Here is a 17,875-nt window from a genome sequence, read left to right as displayed (position 1 = left end):
TCTTTGGGCTTTTATTATTCTTTCAAATTTCAGCTCGCATTGTTCTTTTTCGTTGTTTTACCATAAGATCAAAACTATGTTTGTTCACGAAAGACCAGTTTTTCAGACCAATATTTTTGGTTTTAAATTGAGATAAAATTGGCATATATTCAATCTCGTCTGGCTTCGACTTGAGTTGTTTACATATCTTAGCCATGTCGTGTTCTTCCAATTTTAGACGAAGACGATTTGTTTCCACTGTGAATTTAGTTTTCCACTTTTTGATTTGCGGACTTTGTGAGTCTTGAAATCGTAATTCTAGCATTTCATGATCGCTATTCTTCATGGAACGAACTTTCATGGTCTTAATTTTTCCATGCAGCGTGTCAGAAACAAAAACATAATCAATGATGGAACTTTGACCTTCCCGCTGCCACGTTGGCTTAGTCGGTATGTCACCTTGCATTCGACCATTTAGCATTGAGAGTCCTCTTACTTCCATTTCTTCTAACCATAATTTTGTCAAATGACATTTGGCGGGACACTGGGGATTAAAAAAATCAATGTTTAAGTCGCCACAAACTATCAAAGCACTTCCACTGTTTGATTCCAACAAATTATCGAGAATTGTGGTAACCTGATCAATAAATGGAAGTGATCCAGTCTGTTGGTGATTCCAATATAAGTTGATAATATAGATCATGTCGGAAAGTTTGAAGGGAGCGGCAGTTTTGCGTAACTCACAGACTTGGATGTAGGGCGTATAGTTCTTCGAGTTCTGCAACCGGTATCCCGATGACCTTTTAATCAATGTCAGGAGACCTGCTACTGGGCGGCCCTTTTCTGCCTTTATGGCTGGATTGATTGCACATTCATAGTCTGTGATTGTTGGTAATTCACAGATCCAGGTTTCTTGTAAACAGATTAGTTGTAACTCGTGTGCCCAATTATTATTTAAGAGATGTGAAAAACCATGCGTATTCCATGAGGCAAAAGAGCATTCTTGATCCACATTAAGCTTCGGGCATTAGCTGTTCAAATTTACATTTAGTGATGAGGCCATCCAGTTCCAGTCTTCTACGGGGACATGTTCCCTTTGAGTGCTTGTTTTTATCAAGGAGGATTTTTCAGTTTGTCTCTCATTATCTATAGTAATCTTAATTCTTTCCATTGAACTTCTTCTGAAGCTCATGACCTCTTCAACCGCCACAAAACTTTGGGGAGGCGAAGCAGCTGAATGCGCACTGCTAGTTAGACCATTCAGGTCGGACGAGGATCGCCAGGTTTTCTCACTTTGATCCAACTTTCTCGCCACTTCAAAAGGTTTAGAGGTACACTTATTAGAGGGCCAAGCTTCTCGTGGCTGATTTAACATCTCTTCTTTTTTGCGTCGTTCCGGGTCCCTCACTTTATAAGTGTCGAAGCCCATTGATAACAGCTCTTCATTTGCATCCAAAATTACATTTGCGATTAGATTAGAGTTTAGATGTAAAATCACCTTATCGGTGCACCTTTCTTCTGGGAATTCAATAATTTTCAGATCTTTCGACTCCAAAGAGCGAAGACGGGGTACATGATGAAGTAGTCGTAGCACATTAGTTCTGTTCAGAATAAGTTTATCCGAGCCCTCCAGTCTCTCTAACATTAATTTAATCAGCAACGATGGCTCTGCCGTTTGTCCGGCAGGCATCCTGTTCTTGTTTTTCAAGTTTTGCGCTAACATTTTGGGCTTAAATAAGTCTGATTTCTGAAATCGAATGATGTAATCTTATTATCGCTGCTCGATTTGGTTTCCAATGCAGATACTACAGCTTCTTGAATGACGCGTACTTCCGCAACAGTTTTAACCGGTTCAACATCTAGTTCAATCTTGTCTTCATAAACTGATAGATCCATTAATTCCACTTGTATTGCCAAGTCTTCTTGGTTGGGCAAACTCTCCATCGCATTAGATTTGGGATTGCCTATTTCCAGGTGCACAATCTGAGTCTCCTATATTGTGTCCGCTAATTTCAAACTTGTCGAAATAGCCTTGTCAACTATTTGACACATATTTAAATTCCGTAAGAATTTTCGAGCTCCTTTTTGTTGCGATTTTTTTCGAGCAGGCATGTTCTTTTGCTTTTTCATTAGAGGATGATTTTTCTTTGAACCCACAGTTGAAGTCGGTTGCACTTCTAGAACTAAACTTTGAAAAATAGGAAACAGACCTGCAGACTTCGCTGTTGTCACCGACACATTCTGCGGGTCAGAAACCCCTTCTATAATTTTCTGAAGTGGAGATGAACCGGAGGCCATTTGAGGGTCCACTAAGGCTGGATTAGATGCATTTTTTGCTTGCATAAAAGCTGTATTAAACGAAATATCAAGAGCTTTTCCTAAGCAATCGTTTTTGGAATGTGATTCATCAACAAGCTTTTGCTTGCGCACGTCAATTTCCAACAGAGCAGCGCTTTCTTTAGGCCCCTCATTCGCGATGTCAATCACTTCTATTATTGAACTTCCTGGTGACTTACTATGCAGGAGAAATTGCGTGTCTGGTTGGACGGGCTGTAAATGTGGATCAGGCATCTTGGCCAGTTTTGAAGAGTTTACGCAAACATTCGAATTGGCAGCTAAAGCTTTACTTCCCAAGTCTTTCAGGTTACCGTCGTCCCGTAGTTCATCTTTTTTTTTACTATGGCTGTGTGTGATTTATGAAATAAGGACAAGGCTTCTTTTGCAACCTCTGCAAACAGCTTTTTGTCAATCATTCTTTTTAGCCTCATTTGTTGCTAGGATGCCCGCCATAATGTGATGAGTCATCTCTTCTTGTTTGTGTCTATCTCTACCCTGCATTGATTCTAGGTGAACCAATTTTGAATTCATCAGAGCTAGTAGAGTTGTGACATCCTTCACATTATCATTTAAGGTTTCATATAACTTTGTGAAGGGTGTGAGAGGAATTGACATTGCCGATGTAAGAGCTATTAAAAGATCATTAGAGGGCACATGAACACAAAGAGCTGGCCGATCACATTCCACTCTCCCCTCTAACTTACGTTGAATGCGTCTAGAGCATGTCCCTTCCCTCCTAATCTTAGGAAACGGACGGTCACCAATCAAAGAGTCTGACGTATCAGAATCGTCAGATGTCTCTTTACAAATTGAGCTTTCACTTCCAATGATGTAACATCTCTTGTTGCTGGACTGACCAGTCTTGGGTGGAATAGGCAATCTTTTCTGCAAATCGGCCACATTTCCCTCTTGTGACGGTTCAAAACTATCAGAAGACTCTGTCACGCATGGTTTACTTCTTTTATAATTACCAATTCCCCATATATCTGGATTTGAGTTAGTGACACCCATACAAGTCCTTTTCTGTGGGGCTTTGGATAATAACTCATGAGGTAGATTAGATTCATCCGACCGGTTACAAGATCTGGATTTGTTTAAACTTATTAGGTTCTGTTGGACTGCAGAGACTACCTCTAACGAGTTTCTTTTGTCATTGATTAGTAAACCATTTCCTGTAGCATTTTGAATAATCTGTGTATTTTCACTATGCAATGTTGTCTTCAGGCTAGAATCCTTAAGGGGGGTCTCTGTGGGCTGTGAAGCATAAATGGGGCTCCTAGCGTTTTGAGGGGAGACAAAAGAATCACACAGCGAGGCATTTAGAGGATTGCTCAGCGACATGAGAGAATCGGTAGTTGTACTTACAGTGTTTCCGTGTCTATCGCCCGCGCCACCTGTCCCGCTGGGCGAAGCGGTTAGCCTCATATTACACTCAGGGGGAGGAAGCGAAGCAGAGCCCACTGCAGCATCTGCCAAATCCACCAGGCGCTGCACGTTCCCCGCCTCACTCACAAGCCCCACAGCGGCACCGGGCTCGCCCGTGACCACCGGCCACGCCCCCTGGCCCAGCCCGCCAACGTCATCAACGGCCGCCATGGCAGGGGATTTTGTGGCATCCTCCATTCTCCACTCCTCGGTAGCGTCCTCGCATAACGGCACAACACCCGTCGAGGCAGCGGTCTCCGCTCCACTCGGCGACAGCGGCACATCGGCCCGGCCAATCCGCGAATTAAGGTCGATATTACTGTTCTCTTCTATCTCAATACCACTTGACTTTATGTTCTTCATATTATTCATATTGTTTTTTTTGTTGGTCCTCTTCACTTGGTTTGAGAACGTTGAGACCAAGCCCCCGTCCCCCTCTACTTGTTTTACTTGCAACGGAAAGGGAGGGGGCAGTGGGGACGGAGGGCTTGAAATAGCCTGCGCATGTAAGCTAAGGGGCATGAACGTGCCACAAATAAGTGATAGGCCAACATCCAGTGTTTTCAGGGGCTCAAACACATCTTCCAGCAGTGTTACAGATGCATCTTCAGCTAAGTCAATATTGTCAGTTGCTGACCCACAGGAAAAGTATTGACTTACTTTTTTGGTTTTCAATTTTTTCGCTTGCAGAACTTCTAAGTTTGCTGTTTGTCTTACTTGAGCTCTAGTTCTTAGCAGCACATTAGATGTACTGAGATTAGATGGATCCATTTCTTACAGACTAATATCATCCGATTATTTGCTGTGCGCCTTTCGCCACTCGCCAAACAGCAAACAGCCATATCCTCAGCCCATTGGTCCTCAGGGTTTAGCGCCACAAGGGCGGAAGAGGCGGCCTTAAGTACCTGTTTGACCAAGGTCAGGTGACCAGGTCAGTTGGTGAATTAAAGGTACTGGCACACGCACCTCAGTTTTCCTCTCCTCTCCACCTGGTTGAAAATAACACTCGCCACAGCAAACAGCGATATCCTCAGCCCTTTGGTCCTCAGGGCTTAGCGCCACAAGGGCAGAAGAGGCGGCCTTAAGTACCTGTTTGACCAAGGTCAGGTGACCAGGTCAGTTGGTGAATTAAAGGTACAGGCACACGCACCTCAGTTAACCTCTCCTCTCCACCTGGTTGAAAATAACACTCACCACAGCAAACAGCGATATCCTCAGCCCTTTGGTCCTCAGGGCTTAGCGCCACAAGGGCGCAAGAGGCGGCCTTAAGTACCTGTTTGACCAAGGTCAGGTGACCAGGTCAGTTGGTGAATTAAAGGTACAGGCGCACGCACCTCAGTTTTCCTCTCCTCTCCACCTGGTTGAAAATAACACTCGCCACAGCAAACAGCGATATCCTCAGCCCTTTGGTCCTCAGGGCTGATCCAAATACATATTTATCTATGTACCATTTTTCTAATATTATATGTCCAGTTAACATATTTTCTGTAGCACCAAACCATCCGATCCCTGTCTTTGTAAGATGTCGTGTCCACTTATGACAGAATTCTCCCCTTTTCATCCAGATAATGACCTCTAAACCTTTCCATATTTGACACAAATGTGCACCAGGGATATGGGTTTCAGATGATAAAGTGTCAGATTTTTAACATGCATACATTTGGAGTAACAACCTTTTTTCCGCTACTATCCCCAAGAACATACCCCAGAGTCCTAACACCTCTTAAAATGTGCACAGAAAAATCACAAGAATGATGATATTATTTATATAATGTTTACAAGTCCGCACTATGAATTATCCATCTTTTTAAAACTATGCTCTGGCCCCAAAGGAGTGTGGTTTTCCAAAGCACATGGTGGACTTTCTGGTTTATCCACTTCCCCCAAGCTCAGCTTGCTCACATGCAGTGCCCCTCCCCGTTTCCTTCCAAGAGGAAGCCATTTACGACCCCCCTAATTTAACATTTGCATGGGCCAAGGACAGTGCTTTGTTTAGTTCCCTGCATTCCCCAGGTGCTCCTCCCCTGATTCAATCAGGGAGGTGTCATCTCCTTTTGGTGGGGGCAGCAGAATGCAGCCAGGCCTGTGAAGAGTGGCTGAGCAAGTTTCAACTCCTGTCGGGGGTAGTTGCCGGGCAGAATTCACTCTCTTCAAGCCAGGCTTCAGCTAAATGTCACTTTAGTTCCCAGTTTTCTACATTCCAACCAAACCTGCAATTTTTACACATGCAGCTAGAACGCTGATTCTGAGTTCAAAACTATGACATTTCAACAGTTGCAAACTATGTGACACTCAACAGTAGGTCACTCATTTATTTTAAACATTTAGATTTTAGTGTCTTTCAGTCCAATTTCACTTCAGCTGCTGACATCAACAGCTCAGCCAGTTTTGTTATAAACATTGTTTTGGGCTCTTTCTCTTTCCAGATTTAGTATGCACATAAGAATACATTCTGCCAAATGTCTGCTGGTGTTCATTGAGATTTTTGAATATCTTGTGATGTTTAAAATAGGCATTTTTAGCTTGCATTTCAGAGAAACAAAGGTGATTTCAAAGCGCTTTTTTTTTAGCCACCGGCACTGCTGTTTTTCCTTTGGCACACATTTCACTCATGGCACTCCTGGCCCCTCACGCTCGCACTTTTGGGTGGCAGGTCTGGGGACCATTTTGCTGTGCGCAAAACTGCACGGTTCTCCAGGATTCTGTTGCAAATGTGGGCTTTTCTGCCCTCTTGGATTTCCTAAGCCCACAGCACCAAGTGTTGCAGCATAATAACTTGAACGTGGACCAAGACACCCAACACAGCTACTGCCTCTGCCCACCCTCTGGCCCCTCTGCAACTTCTGCATGGTATCCCCATTCCTGTAACCCACCCCGGAAGTCTTTGAAAAGATGCAACCTTCTCCACGTAGCTACCCTCAACTCTCTCTCTGCTGTCCAACACTCCTCTGACATCTGCCACCTCCTCGAAGACATTGACCTTGATGACCTCGCTCACACCGAGACGTGGTTCATGGCCAGCTATGTCACGAGTTTTGACACTCCTACCTGAGGGCTATAAGATGCTCTCTGAGCCCAGAACCAATCGGCCGGGAAGTCGAGTGGCACTGATCTTTCCTGAATGGGTTCCTGCTTCTTTCATTCCTATGCAGGCCTATTCCTCCTTTTAATGCCTGGTCTACAGACTATCTATCTCTCCTGGCCACAATCTACCGGCCACCTAACCAGGTGGCACTCTTACTCTCAGAATTGGTGGACCTCACCTCTTTTCTTCTTTTCTTTTCCTCTCAACTTCTCCTCCTCAGGATGCCTCTGATCTCTCCTCTGGGCTCTTCCGCAACCTTTGCGACTCTTTCTCACTTCCCTTTCTACTCTCTGGTCTGACACTTTCTGCCGGACACACCTGAGATGCTCTTATCTCCTCAGATATCCCCCTCTCTAAGTCTCTCACTACTCATCTCTCTTGGACTGACCACTTTCTGCTCTCCTCCCACCTGAAGCTTCCTGTCCCCCAGGCAGAGCCCAGCATAGCACTGCCACCTGCTTTCTCGGTTATTCAGCCCATGAACCATGTGTCAGTAACCGCCTTTGCCTCCACTTCGCTGCTCCTACTCCAGCGGCTGACTCCTACTCGGACACATCCCTCAGCAACCTGCATCTTTCTATCTTCAATACTCTGGACATCCTTGCCCCTGTCATGATGATCCTTCTGAAGCCTACCTTCAAGTGCAACTCTTGGTATGATTCCGATTTGGGCACCCTGAAACGTAAGTGTAGATTAGCTTAGCAGAAGTGGAGGGCATCAGGCACCTCCTCTGAAAACTGGCCTGCCGCCTGCTCCAAGGACAAAACAGACTCTCTGTCTTCCCCAGAAAAGGGTCCAAATTCAAGGATGCATCTATGTGGCCTCTACCATTATGACCAAACACTTTAAAATGTGCAAGGAGCTGGCCAATCCTACTGCAGTTTCCACCTCTCCTGTTACCGGCCATGCCCTCTGCTCAGCTCTGTCATCTCATTTCACCACTTAAACTCAGGACATCCTGTCCTCACTTTCCTCTTCCTCTCACTTTCCCTCTTTCAGGCCCCCTTTGTCCACCTCTCTCCCTTCTCTCCTTCTCTCCTCTCTCTCCCTGATAACACCTGACAATGTGTCTAGACAAGTCCGATCTATGAAAGTGTCTTCCAAACAGATGCTCACCTTCTCTTCCAGAACTATCAAGGACCAGATTGCTTCGCTCGTTCCAGCCTTGGCTGATTTCTGCAATCACTCTTTCACCACTGGATATTTCTCCTCTCTCCTCAAGCACTCCCTTGCGCACCCCCTTCTAAAAAAACATTCTGCTGATCCTTCCTGTCTGGCAAACTATCGCCCGATCTCCATCACTCCTTTCCTGAGCAAGCTCCTGGAAAAGCTGGCCATCCCCCAGCTAAACCTCCACACTGAATCTGTTGCATGTCTACATGACCATTAGTCTGGCATCAGAGCAGAAATATACACAGAAACTGCTATTCTGAACACCCGTGAAGATCTGCTCTCTAACCTTGACTTCTGCTCTCCTGCTGTCCTCATCCTCCTTGACCTCTCCTCTGCCTTTAATACGGTTAATCATGGCATCCTGATTAATCATTTCTGCGAGAACTTCGGCATCACCGATCAGACTCTGGCATGGCTGTCCTCCTTCCGCTTGAACTGACCCTCCCAGATCCAACTTGATTCCTCTCTCTCCACCACCTTTCTATCCACGTGTGGTGCCCCCCAGGAATCTATCCTCTTACCCTCACTCTTCAATGACTACTTGACCCATTTGGCCCACCTTATATCCACCTTTTCTTCCAACTTCCAGTGTTTTGCGGATGACACACAACTCTCTATCAGTCTTTCCTCCGCCTCCTCTCCTTCCTCGCTCATTTCTGACTGTCTATCTGTGATTCAGAAATGGTGCACCTCCAATGTTCTCTGCTTCAATGCCAGTAAGACTAAGAATCTGCTCATTGGGATCCCTGCTCCCGTTTTCCCTCTCGCACTATGGCCACCCTTCCTCGGCCCTCTACCCTCACCGGCTTCAGTGCCAAAAAACATTGGGGTCATGTTGACTCAACCTCCCATTTTTTCTTCACATCACAGACTTTGCCAAGAAGGCCCTCTACCAGCTGCACCTCCTCAGAGGTATTCACCTTCTTCCAGAAGCTCACTTTCTCCATAGCTCTGGTTATCTAAAGGCTGGACTATTGCAACAGCCTCTTTCTCAACCTGGCTAACTCTGCTTTTTGCCCCTTCAACTAATCCAGAATAGGACTGCAAGACTCATCCTTGTCCTCAAACCAACGGACTGCATCTCTAGCCCTCAAACCTCTGCACTGGCTCTTGGTGGCTGCAAGGATCAAGTTCAAGACCCTTTGCATTGTCCACAGGGCTTTCTGGGGCTGAGGCCTGCACTATATACAACTCTCTCTGCCTAAATAGCTTCCTTCTAGAGCCCTTTACTCAGCTACCTCGAACTCTCTGAGGGTCAGACGTTTCTCCAAGCTGAGAGTGGGGGTAGATATCTCTCCTCTGCAGGTGCCTCCCTCTGGAACGGCCACTCTGCCCCTCTCACGCTTGAGCTGGATCACCTGGAGTTCTGGAAGCTGTTCAAGACCTTCCTTTTCCGCTTTGCCTTCTCTCTTCCTCTTCCTTGCTAACCTTCCTATCTGCATGCCCTGACTGTTCTCCGGTACCCTCAGAGTCTCATGGGGTACCAGCCTACTACATGACCAGTCTTCCTGCACTGCCTCCGGGCCTACAGCGAAGTTAGGGTCTGTAACAATAACTCCTACTACCAGCAGAGCCCTGCTGCCCTGGCTGCACTTACTCAGAGCATTGGTACACTGATTGCACTTTCCCCTTCCCTCTCCCCTGCACTTCTCCTCTCCCTTTCCCCATTGCACATTTGTTGTTGCACTTGCACAATATGAATGTCACAAGGCCTACTAGGATTTTTGTCCTGTTTACCCTCTGTCCCCCCTCCCTTTTCTTGTGGCGCCTAGAAACACTTATGTACAGGCGCGTTATAAATACCTAATCGAATCATATCATATCATATCCTATCATATCTTATTTTTATCCACAAACGTATGGAGTTGGTTGGCGGCTTATTTTTTTCAGAACATTATGAAGATATTACACATTTGTAATCAGCCTAGAGTTGACAGTGGTCGACAGAGACTATGTAAAAAGTGGAGTGATCCAAGCATATTTCAGAGTATGACAGACTGTAATATCTATTTGACCAATCCATGTTTTGTCATTTGTACACTCCTGCACCAAGCCACTTCTTCAGGTGATATTACGTTTCTTGATATCCCACAGTATCTAAATGGTGACTGGACTGAACGTCAACAGCTCAAAAACATGATTTGTTGGCATTGAAAGGAGGAGCTGAATGCAGTCCTTATAATTAAAAAGTCTCGGGAGGATATCTCAGCAGCAACGTGCTGGCCTTGGAAGCAAGACAGACAAGGAGCAGCACAGGTTCGATCCCAGGGTCCGCGCTTAGAAACCTCTGGGTATTAAGCGCGTTATAAATAACCTATCATATCATATCCATCTCACCATGCACAGGTGAAAGATATTTTCTGAGTTACATTTTGCAATGTATCTTATATATTTTGTCTCCAACATAAATTTAGAGCTCAGCACAACACCCCTCTGATGTAAGAGCTAGATTTTCTTTCACAGTTTGGTTTGGACAGATAATTTAGAATTTTTAACAATGCCTTAGTGATATTATCTCCCCGAAAATTTGATAGGCATTGGGCATTACGAGGCTGGCGGTAATACAGGCACGGCTGCCACGAGCATTTTATTGTTTCCGGCGCCCACAAATTGGCAATTACCGGGTCATTACATCCTTGCCGGACCCGGTATTTGCCCATTCCTGGGCGCTGGGAAAAACTCTTCCCCTTTCCCATTTGAGCCCCTATAGGGCTCAATGGGAATGGGGAAGCCGGATGCACGGTGCCGGTGCATCTGACATGCTGTGCTCAAGGGTGCCGCACTATCCACCAGGTCTGACCTGGCGGGCAGAAAGCCACCTGCGAGTACAACTCGTAGTTTGCTGGTACAGAAACTACAGTACCGGCAAGCTTAATCGTACCGTAGTTCCCGGACCGGCAAACTTATAATGAGGCCCATTAACACGTTTCACCACTTCTGTAATAGTGGCTTCAAATGCCTGGCAGACTGATTTCATAAAGTTACAATGGAATAGACTGTAACTTTGTTCTTTCTACTACCAATTTGTAATACATGTAATTTGTTTCTAAAAAAAGCATTGATTTATTTCCAGAGATGTGTTTTACTGTTTTGATTTTGTGAAGGACAGATGGTACAACCACAGAAATTATAATAGTTGGATTAGAAATTGAAGAACACGCATCCTATAAAAAAATGAAGATAGGATAGTTCCATTTAGGTTACAATTAATTGTAACTTAATGTGTGGTCAGGCCAGGGATGCCCTGAGATCTATGCTAGTTGTGCTGGAAGTCAGCTAAACTCAATTAATCTGTCTTCTTGAGGTTGCATGCCTTTATTGCTTTGTTTTGCTGAATTGCATCTTCCATGTGATAGTAATCCCATTCCTCCATCAACATTTACTTTTGTTTTAGAAATTCTGCTAATTCATTCATTTCACTGAATTATCTCATTTTGTTTCCTTTGGTAATGATCTTTCACATTGTGTTTAGCAACCCAAATCTCTTAGCTTGAGAGATCCCTTTCCATATATCCATTCTACTACATCACTTTGTAGAGAATGGATTAGAGAAAATGGCATAGTGGAGGATTTGGGGTGCCACTACCCACGTGGTGTGGGTGCCCCCACTGCCCCATGTACAGAGGGGTGTACGGCCTCAGCCATCACCATGACCAAAGCCATAGTCAGGGTGAGGACTGGGCTGGGGATGACTCTGGCTGTCTGGCAGTGTGGAAAGGGGCCGCTTTGCCTCCAGCTCCCCAATGCAGGTCACACTGAAGTGCGCTGTGAAGCCGGGGGTTAAACCGACCCTCTCTCTATGCCTCCAACTCCTGCCCTCACAGGTATAGCAAGTTCTCCCTGCTCTTTATGATTCCTGACTGCATAGAGGGCGGGAGCCGGAGGAATAGCTGCAGACCCAACATGGTGAACAGTTGCGAAATCGTTTTTTATGTGTGTATGTGTGCAGTGTTTGTATTCGTGTATGCGTTCATGATGCATGTGTGCATGTGTGTATGTATATGTGCACATGCATGTAAATGGTGTGTATGCATGTATGGATATGAGTACGAGTGTCCAGTGTTTGTGAATGATCTTGGTGGGTGGGCATTTCGAGAATGCAGTGTGAAAGTGAGAGACATTATGTGGGCGAGTGAGTGATATGTAAATGGGTATGAATGTGATTATGTGTTAATGTTGGTGGGTGCGCATGTGGTTAATGCAGTGCGAGTGTATGTTAGTAAAGGTATATGGGTGAGTGACTGGTGGGTGAATGGGAATTAATTTGTGTGCGCACTTGTTCTGGGTAGGTGTCTGTCGGGTGAATGCAGTGTGAATGTTCTGTGCGTGAGTGATTATGCGGGAAGGTGTATGGGTGAGTGACTGGCGGGTGAATGGGTATTAATGTGATTGATGGCACTGTTATGGGTGGTTGCTCCAGAATTACTGTGAGAGAAGGTATATGGGTGAGCGACTGGTGGGTGGATTGGTGTGAATGTGATTGTGATGCTGGAAATGCCTTATGGAGGACAAGGCCTCCTAGTCCTTATACTAGCACTTCTGTGTGTGTATCTTCTCTATGGTTTATGCCACTGAGGGCCAGACAAGACCTCTGGCAGTGCAGCTCTTCATGTTTTCCTTTTGTTAATACACACCCATGGAATACCCTTATGGCACCTATGGGTGGGGGAACAACCTTTTACCCCTTATGTGGTTTTTTTGGGCACCTGTGTGTTGCCCACAAAGCAGGGTATGGGGTGGTAACTGATACATGCTGTCTTGGCAGTGGCGGCTCTGAGTTTCCTCCATTTGTGGGACACCCAGGCCCTTCCATGGGAATCAATGGATTTCTGAAAGAAGGCAAGATGGCCCCTGTTGCCTCTTGGTTTCTATTCCCTTTTACCTAGTTTCCCTAAAATGCCGTTAAGCCCTGCCTCTGTCCCTTCCTCCTGACTGGCTGTTGGGTGCAAATACTATATATGACTCTGGGGCTGACTCCTGTCAGACTGACTGGAGTCTTCCCAGAGGCTGTCTGTTTTGGGTACACCCTAGGGTCGGATGTGGTTTGTCCCATGCACTGTTTTGTAACATGAAAAGAAACAGAGCAATCAAGCCCTACACATGTGTATTCCAACGAGCAAGTGATGTGCTTGTGAATAATCCTGTGATCTCTAATGTCTCAAAATGTGAAGGAGAAAAGAAGAAAGGGAACTGGTTCAATCCAATCCTGTGTCTGGGAGAAAATATGTGACTTCCTGGAGTGTCTATCACTGTAGAATTATTGCCTGGGCAGATTGTGAATCCTAATCCTGTAACTAATGAAACACTGGGCCTCATTACACGTTGTGCGGTAAGGGAATACCGGTACCGGTAATGAATTACCGGTACCGGTAATTTCCCAAGCCAATCACGACCTGGACCCACCGCTATTAGCACACCCGTTAATTACGGTGCGACTAATAGCGGCAAGTCCGCGTGCGCGCAACCCCCATGCCGGAATTAGCGCCATGGCGCTAATACCAGGGCATCACAAGCAATGCGTACATGGCATTAGCGGCATGGAAAACACCTAAAATCCCCTTACCGGCATGGCGCAAATAACGGCATCGAAAAGCATCCGTTAAGAGACCTGAGCAGTGTACCCATCTGCCACAGGTGGACACAATCAGCACAGGTGTATGCAATGGAGACAGGCAGCACAAAAGTGCACACCACACCCCTTCCCACACCAAGATGGTCCCAATAGCAGCAGCATGACATGATAGGCTGGAGTACATGATAGCAGTGCAGCACCAACAACAACAGCCAGCACCAGAGGTGAGCCGTAACAGGTACCCATTCCTCACACCATACAGGCGATGACAGCTATCCACTGAGGAGGTGGCTCCTAACCCCTGTACGGAACCCACAGAACCATCAGGAAGAGGACAACAATATTGCACATCCTTCCGATGACAGTGCTCCGCTGCCTAAGCGGCCTGGGTGTGGCACTCCTGTACGGCCGTTTCAAAGTGGCAAAGACAACCATGGCATGTGTAGAGCATCACAAAATGTGCATATGATGGAATGTGCCTATGCCACTTGAAATTGACATGCTACCACCAGAAGAGTATGATGTGGCTGGGGATGAGTGCGTGTGGAATGCCCCGGCAGGACATGAAAGAGGCAGTGCCAAGGAGGCACACGATGTGCATCAGCATCTGATTCTGGAATCTCATCATGCACCAAGGTGAAATAGCATGGACGTAGATGGGAATTATTGCCCTGGTGCATGTTTCGAGGCCCACAAAGGACCCTGTCCACAATGAATGACACATACACAATAATGGAGACCACGCTTGGGTTTCAAACTCAGAACAGTGTATATTGAACATAATGTGATACAAAGTGCATTACCCCAACTCCACAAATACACCCTTACCCCCCTCCCCCCTCAACACATCCAAATGCACCCTTACCCCCCTCCCCACTCAACACACCCAAATACACCCTTACCCCCTCCCCCCTCAACACACCAAAATACATCCTTACCCCCCTCCCCCCTCAACACTCCCATGTGAGTCTCATGGCGTGAATGTGTCCATCGCCACATGTGGCACCTGAATCTTGGTGGCCCTATTTGCCAGTGCCTGCATCGTCATCTGGTAGTTGTGAAGCCGTGCGCCGCAGGTTCCGCATAGACCGGCGTAGGGGACTAGTATGACGTGAACTCCCAGACGAGGAGGGGCCTGGTTCTTCCTGGGCCGTGAGTGGGCACCGACGCTCAATAGTGTCTGCTATGCGGTTCATGGCCTGCCACAGTTGGGCCATTTCACTGCAGATTCGGTTGGTGCATGCCTCCATGCCCTCCCTTGTCTGCTGTGCAATTGTAGCAATGTCCTCCCTCAGGCGGGCTGTCTCTGCCACATGTTGCCCTACTAGGCCACTCATCTCGGTCTGCCTCTGAAAGATGGACGAGAGGTCATGTCGCATGGTGGGTGCTGGTGGGATGGCTGATGCACCTGGACCCATTGCACGTGCATCAGGAGAGGATATCTGGGGGCTCCATGACCCTTCAGGGGTGGGTGATTCTCCATGACTACCCGGACCTGAAGAGTACCTTGGGCTTGCCAGTAAGGGGCTTGTTGGTCTGGGGCTCTGGCTATCAGCATCAATGGCAGGTGTTTCCTCCTCATATGAAGGTGGGGCAGTGGCTGCTGCCTCACCCGTTGAGCTGGTGGCAGCAGAGTGCATCCCCTCGATGCTGCCCTCACCTGCTGGGAGACACACTTCTGTGGGTGCCACGACGGGAGCAGACATGGCCTGTGGATGCGTGCAACTGGTGTTCCGGCTGCCTTTGTCCCTGTGGTCATGGTCACTCGTCCTGGCTGCCCTTGCGGATGTGGCGGTGTCCCCTGTGGCATCCCTCCTGGCTTTTTTGCTGGATGTGGGAGCAGGTGTGGAAGTGCGTGCCTCCTCAGTGTCAGTGTGTGATCCTGTAAGGGTGAGAAATGTACCATCAGTCATGGGTCGACCTGCCTTGAGCTAAATGAATATGTCATGCCGTTCTATGCATTTAGGGCTCTTTAGTGTGGATGCAGGTAATGGGGATGTTGGGTGGGTCATGCATGATGGCTCTGTGTTGTACGGATATGTGGTGATGCATGCATGTCTGTTTGTGGCTAGATCCACGGCATTCATATGGACACATGATTGGGGGGAACATCACACTTCACTGCATTGTTTGATGCATACACTCACCTCCATCGGACGAAATGGCCACGCCATACTCCATTTGTCCAACTCCCTCGATGGATTCCACCCCGATAGTTGATGCACACGTCTCCTCCCACCCAGAGCTTGATTGGCGATTCACTGCCTCCTCTTGTGCCCGTAGCCAGGTTGCGGTTAACGGATAGAATGTTCCGCACACGAAGCCGAAGGTCATCCCACCTCTTTCGGCAGTCTTTGACTGTGCGGGTTGTGGTGCCTACCACGCTGACCTTGTGGGCTACCTCTTCCCAGATGGCCTTCTTCTTCACAATGGTCTCCCGACGCATGTCGTTATTGAAGACCACCTGAGCATTGTCTGCTAGTGTCTGCGTGAGCATAAGGAGCTCCTCCTTGCTAAATTTCTCCTTGCGTTGCCGCTCAGACGATTTTTTAACGGCCTTGGGCATCTTAACAGTGTCCTTGGTGTATTTTCCAACGTGGTTCCTGGTAAGGTGTCCTGGATAAGGAGGATGGCAATGGATTGTGTTTTTAAAGATGGCCGCCGTGCTCTTTCCCGTTCCAGTGCGATGACGCTATTTCCGGTTCTGCAAAATTACGGTGACCGCTATTAGCGGTGACCGCTAATGGCGGTCACCGCTATTTGCGAAGACCGCTATTTGCATGTGGCGGCAGGTCGGAAGTGCTAACAGCGCTTTCGACGATGCTGTTAAGGGACTTTTTGGGGACTTTTGCGGCATGGCGGTAGGCTCGTTACCGGCATGGCGGTAGGCTCGTGCCCGCGATCTCGTAATGACATGCAATTTGCGGCCTCTTGCGAGGGCGGACACGCTAATTACGCCATGCCGGTAATTGGCGATTTTTACCGCCTACCGTGTAATGAGGCCCATTGACTGTTAACCTAGAGCTATGTTTAACTGACACGGGTAGAAGGTGTATTTCTTTTTGAACAGTGGCAAGCTTCTTAAATTACTGAAAGTGGTGGCAATGCACCATTGGTACTATTCTGAGGAAGTAGAAAGTGCGGGGTACATTTACCAGCCCTAACAGAAATTCTCTTCATCACAACACCACATTTCAACATGTCACCCATGAACGACTGTGTTCTGTTCTCTTTGGCACATGGGTGGCAAGCTTTGAACACTGTCACCCCAGAGAATGTCTGCATTTGTTTTGCTTCAAATCAAGCACAAGAAAAATGACCTGCATTCAAGACAGCATTGCAATTTGTCCTCCTTTCATTTTAAACAGCACAACGTTTTGCTCCATTAAACACAGCCCTGCTGTGTATTTCATCTTATTGCCATGAAGTAAGGCAATAACTTCCAGAACAGCATTATTTTCACTGAGAAATTACATGCAGAGCAAGCATTATGTTTCAGTCAACACAGCTATGATTTCCTTTTGAAATAGACCAGTGCACTCAAATTACTGCAAAGGAAAGCAATAGCGCGTCTCTCTCTTTCTCTTGCCCCATGTCAATTTCAAAGAAATGCTTGACAGTATATCTCTCTGTGACGATAAACTGACCGTATCTGTGAAAGCCCTCCAGAAGGTTAATTAACAAGAAACTGTGTGCGGCAGAAACCGCATTTGTAAACTTGACATAAAAGAAAAATTAACCCACGTGTAAAATGGTGCTTTTGCAACTCAGGAGAATGCAGTTTGAAAGTGAAACACTTGTGTATAGGCGCGTTACAAATGCCATATCATATCATATCATAAATGCAATTGCAGTCTGTGGGCACACAGAAACAGGATTAAATATGTGAGGATGGAGGTCTTGCTATAAAATGTGTATGATATTTATTCCCAAAAAGACTTGGTTTCTGCTGAAAGAAAGAAAGAAAACAAACGTTTAAACCAGCAGAACAGGTTTGGCCCAGGCACTGACTTCAAAGGTGCCCTGCCTCCCATGAGCAAAGAATTACCTCCACAAGTGAACCAGCCTCCATGGGCATATGAAAGGCCCAAAGTATGGAAGTTTTCCGCCTCGTCAGACTGTCCGGCATCCCTCCAGAAAGGAACAAAAGACCCAAGGGGAACTAGCATTTTCACCAAGAGGTGTGATTTCCTTTGACTTCCCTCCCCAGCCCCATCTGCATGGCTTCCAAGGGCATCATTGAAATGCTTTGTTCTGACTGACCCATGGGAAGACAATTTGGCTGTGGGGGTTTGCCACACATG

This window comes from Ambystoma mexicanum, chromosome 7p (genome assembly GCF_040938575.1).
Source record: "Ambystoma mexicanum isolate Mex_15411 chromosome 7p, UKY_AmexF1_1, whole genome shotgun sequence".
Taxonomy (NCBI): Eukaryota; Metazoa; Chordata; class Amphibia; order Caudata; family Ambystomatidae; genus Ambystoma; species Ambystoma mexicanum.
Note: the sequence above shows the minus strand (reverse complement) of the source record.